The following is a 6,000-nucleotide window of genomic DNA, read 5'->3' as shown; positions in this document are numbered from 1 at the left end:
GCTTAATGTGACCTAGAGAGTATTGGCTTTTATTGTTATAACTTATGCTTATTGGCAAAGCTTGTGAAGTCTACACTGTCTACACAACAGGGTGCTGATTATCATGTGGTTAAGGAATATAGCTTGAAGGTTTATCAGTTGGTACCTTGGACATATCAACAAATGTTTAGAAATTGTAGAAAAAATGGAGAAACTATTGTCATATTTGTAAGGGAGAAATTATTGGTGATTCTTCCAAGCTCATCTCTATTAAAATATTAAAGATACATGGTCTTTTCAGAAATTTTTGTTATCCAGTACTTTGCCTTTGTCAGAAAAGTCTCCTTCTTGTGAAAGTGTTCTTATTCTGTAAAGCTTTGTTAGTCTTCCTCTCCATTGTGTCAACTGTGTCTCAGGACCAATGACAGCTGGGGCCGCTTCTTTACCTATCAAAGATGTTTGTTTATTACATGGCAGTGGCCTAGCTGGAGATAACTTTTAACTGACAAGCCTTCTTTGGATCAAAAAGTTCATCCTATTGAGAAAAAAATCCCTGATTTACCATTGCTAAGGCAAAAAGAGCTTTTGAGAATGATGTTGATTAGGAAATTATCCCTTTAGTTGCCACATTTATTGGTCATTCTTTTGAGGAGGTCACATTTGTGCTCATAGTACGGATCCATCAATAGATATTGATCACAGTACTGATCCATCAATAGATATTGATCATAGTACTGATCCATCAATAGATATTGATCACAGTACTGATCCATCAATAGATATTGATTACAGTACTGATCCATCAATAGATATTGATCATAGTACTGATCCATCAATAGATATTGATCACAGTACTGATCCATCAATAGATATTGATCACAGTACTGATCCATCAATAGATATTGATCATAGTACTGATCCATCAATAGATATTGATCACAGTGATCCTCTTTTTGCTACTCATTCTTTTTATTCTTACCAGGGTAACAAAACACAATCTCCTGTTTATTTCAGATGGCTGTTAGTGAAACCAAAGCCTCACAAGTCACAATGTTACTTTGTCAAACATGAGGTCCTTATGAGGAAATGGAGACCACCTGAGGTACCCACTGTAGATGAGAGGTCAGTAAGCTAACAAATGGTCATTCCACAATCATATTGACAGAAGATTCTTAGTCTAGTCTATGAAACCATTGGCTGATCATTTAGGAGTCTATAAGACTTATCACGTAATCATTTTTAATGACCAAAAATTAAAAGTAGTGTTTTTCAATACTGTAGATCATGTCACACTAGCAGATCTTGTCACACTTGTAGATTTTGTCACACTTGTCTAATGGTAGGCTCATCTGCAACCTACTCCTGCAATTGATAACCATTTAGCAGAATAATGGTGGACTGTGTAAGTCCCTAACTAAGACCAAATCAGGCAAACAATACTTGCTGACCAAAATGTGTGCATCCAAAATATTTCTAGAGGCAATTCCTTTAAGAAACATAAAAACTAGGAACCAAAGTTGAAGCCTTGATAAAGTTTGTTTTACACTTTTTGGCATTCTCAAGATGTTGGAGGTTGCAGGTTCGAACCCTCACAGAGTCATAACAAAGACTTGTAAAAATGGCACTAACAGCTGCCTCACTAGGCACTCAGCGTTAAGAGGTTAGTGTTAGGACTGGTCAGACTGATTTCAAGACAATGTGACTGGGTAGGACATCATGGTACATGTCTGCAACATGATGCACCAGTGCAAGACATCAGTATAAATTGCCATACTGCAGACATTGTAGATATATGAGTGAAATTTTTTTAAAGCTACCTTAAAAATCCAGATCACACACACACCCCAATCTGTCCAGTCTAATCAAGAGTCAAATTTTAAGTCTGGAATTTTCCAACAAGTTATAGTCATTCAAGTTCTAATCTTCTGCCCATTGCTTGAAAGTCTAGGGGCTTTGGAAAGATCCCATCAAACTGAAGAATATGATTGTCATACTCCTTTGATACAGGAAAGGTTTGGGTCATTTACTGTTGTTCAATAGTAGGGAATAATTTCAAGAATCATAGGATTTTATTTTTTTTAAACTAATTTTTGGACATACTGTTGGACCATTGAAGTTATTAAAAGAGAAACTTCTTTCAAATGGGGATTCTAAGAGTAATCTTCTTGACTGTATGTCATGTTTCAGTTATAACTTGTCAAAGGCTTGTGAAGTAGTAAGAACTAATCTTTACTCTACTCAATCAAAATTGAAATTAAGGCATGACAGAACTACAAAGAAGTCTTCAGCCTGGTGATAGTTTCTAGCTTTCTTGCATTTCCTCTAAGAACTAATTTTTATGGTAATTATACCATTTAAAAGAAAGCAAATGACTTCAATTATATCATTAACACTCCCAAAAGGTGGAAACAGAAGCATCTTTGTGACAAAAATGTATTAGAACAATATTTTGGTAGTTATGGTCCTGTCAATTATTCAATCAATTTAGTTGTACATGTCCCTCACAATGAGGAGTTAAACAATGGTATGCACTCTGACTGCAGTGACTTTGTTTTAACCAATCTTCAGAATTCAGAATTATTAAACAATCTGGACCAGAGACTTTCACATCAATATTCACAAGAAAAAGAGTGAACTAAAACAATTATTATTGGAACATCTGGACATAATGACAATGAAATTGTAGATTCTATGAAATAACATCTTTACAAGATGAATCATCTCAAGCAGGAATTTTGAAGAAAAAAAACATTTACTGGAGAACGATTTCACAGAACCAAGTAAAAGTAACTGGAGTTCACCATGTATTTTTGTGCTGAAACCAGATAATACTTTCTACATGTGTACTGATTACAGAAAATGAACAGTGTTGCCTAAAACATATTCATTTCTATTGCCACAGATCGATTACTGTATCAACAAAATAGGAAATGCAAAATATGTCACCAAATTTGACATTTTGAAAGGATTCTGAGAAATTATACTCAGAGAAACAGCAAAGGAAATTTCAGCATTCCTTACTCGAAATGGACTTTCTCAATATAATCTGGTGCCATTTAGTATGAAATGTTCACCTTCAACTTTCTAGAATTAATGAACATGATTACATCTGGTGAAATAATTTTGATACTATATTGATGATGTCATCATCAACAATGATACTTAGAAAGATCACTTGGAAACCATTCAGAAATTCTTTGATCAACTAGTTATGCAAATTGGACAATTAATTTAAGTAAAACTGAGTTCTGCCCTCCTTGTGTCACATTTTTAGGACATATTGTGGAATATGGTCAAAGTTATAGAAGTTAAGGTCAAGGCTATCTCTGAATTCCCTGCGTCTATCAGTAAAAAGCAACTGGTATGATTTTTGGGTATGACTGGATATTACTGAAAACTTTTGCTCCAACTTTTCCATAATTGATGAACCACTGACCAGTTTGTTGAGTAAGAAAATCAATTTCATTTTTCTGAAAAATGCAAGGAGGCTTTTCATAAAATAAAGTCCATACTTAAAAGTGTTTCAACTCCACATTTCAGTAAATCATTTAAAATACCTGTTGAAGCAAGTTATGTTGATTCAAGAAGACAAAAATGGTGTGGATCATCAAGTATGCTTTAAAAATAATATTCAGTAAACACAAGAGATATTTTTCACAATCAAGAAAGAATGTTTGACTTTGATACTGGCTTCACAATACTTTTTAAGTATACATTAATTTAGCTCCTTCTCTTTTTACGGTATTCAGTGGTCACAACCCCCTTACTTTTATTAGTAAGATAAAAAAAAAACAAAAATCAAAGATTGTTAATGTTGAGTTTGATGTTGCAAGATACAACATTTATTATATAAATATTTCTTTTTCTTTATTAGGGGAGGTGTTATGTTATGTCTATTGATTTGGTATTGTGTGTTGGCTTTTCTTATATATATACATACATATCTTGTGTCACTGACCTTGGTCAATAATTAAATTTAGGGCCTACCTGACTAATGTCTTGTTATTTTGTCAACAGCATATTATATAACTGATATGTCTCTATGATATTAGATTATATATTAAGACCATTATTAATTGGAGGTAAATATGTTTATAGATGTAGAATTCATGGTCTAGTTTTTCTTTTAGAAATTAAAACTGTTCTAGAAGCAAATTGTTTACAAATTGGGTGGGAAAATGACCCTTATACTGGCATTGTTATTGTCTCTTAGCTATTTATCTCAATATTGTTTCCTTCAAAATTATTCAGTCCTAACTTAACAGCCAAAGTGGGATCAGTCTTAATGTTGTGTTTAGTTTTAATTTTTTTAATTATTCATTGGAATTATTGTGAATTCATTCAAGGACATTTTTGATTATGTCAGTGTGATGCATCAAGACAATTGGCACATTAGCACATTCAAAACTACTGGCACATCAGCACATTCAAGGCTGGAATTCATTCAGAATACCACTGGAATTCATTTGGATTACTCTATACTTTTGGACTTGTGATATAACTTTTAGGACTATTTGGGATTTAATTCACAATACAGTAAGTTCTTTTCAAAGTTTCACATTGTATTCTAGAGAAATAAATTATTTTACTAAACTTATTGGTTTCACTCTTTTCTTAACAATATATATATATATATATATATATATATATATATATATATATATATATATATATATATATATATATATATATATATATATATATATATATATATATATATATATATATATATATATATATATATATATAAGCAGCAAGAATGCATCACTCATCCCACCTTTATGGATGTAACAGAAATTTCCCTACATTGTAATGGCATGAAAAGGAATGTATTTTGTGCTATTTCCATAATTTAAATTGAAGTGTTTTTAATCTATGAAAATAGTTATCACTCTCATGATAATTTGAATACAGTAAACTGCAATTATCCCAAGTTCTGGTTTATCCAAAACAACATCTCCTGACATTTCCAATACTTCTAATTCAAAAAATTTACATTCTCCACCTGATTCTCTAAAAACTGACCCATCTCTCAAATACATTAAACTAGAGAAAAACTACTTTACTCATTAAAAGAAATGTCATTTTAAAAAGAAATTTTTAAAAAGTAGATCTACTGAAAGTATTTTCAAAACATTGTAAAAGAATCAATATATCAACCCAGATGATTGAGGTTGAAATATTAATATGAATATAATGAGATCAAACAAATAAATGAATACATGTGTAATAATAATACATGTATAATAATAATACATGTATAATAATAATACATGACCACTGTACTGTAACTTTATTCCAAAACATGGAAAAGGTAGATGGGTTATTATTGACTTCGATATTTTAAAATCAGCAATCTTAAATATTTTTTTAAACTGTAATCATTATTCTTTTAATTGAGTACAACAAATGTAAGATTTGACAGTAACTCTAAGTGGGCATGAACAAACAAATAAATAAAAGAATATTGAATTTTAGTCCTGTGCAGATAAAACTAACCCTTCAGGTGTTAGTTAATACATGTACAATGATTTCTTACTATAATGTTTTTCAAGGGCACATACAAATATCATGATATGTATCAGGTTCCAAATCCTGGAATACATAATTCATACTAAATGGCATCTCACTATCATGCTGTGTAATGGAACCATACAAAACATAATACATACTACATGGCATCTCACTATCATGCTGTGTAATACAACCATGCTAAACATTATACATACTACATGGCATCTCACTATCATGCTGTGTAATACAACCATGCTAAACATAATACATACTACACAGCATCTCACTATCATGCTGTGTAATACAACCATGCTAAAAATAATACATACTACACAGCATCTCACTATCATGCTGTGTAATAGAACCATGCTAAAAATAATACATACTATGTGGCATCTCACTATCATGATGTGTAATGGAACCATACTAAACATAATACATACTACATGGCATCTCACTATCATGCTGTGTAATAGAACCATGCTAAAAATAATACATACTATGTGG

The sequence above is a fragment of the Sinohyriopsis cumingii genome, chromosome 1, assembly GCF_028554795.1.
Source record: "Sinohyriopsis cumingii isolate HCF-2022 chromosome 1, ASM2855479v2, whole genome shotgun sequence".
Taxonomy (NCBI): domain Eukaryota; kingdom Metazoa; phylum Mollusca; class Bivalvia; order Unionida; family Unionidae; genus Sinohyriopsis; species Sinohyriopsis cumingii.
This window is presented reverse-complemented; position numbering follows the sequence as displayed.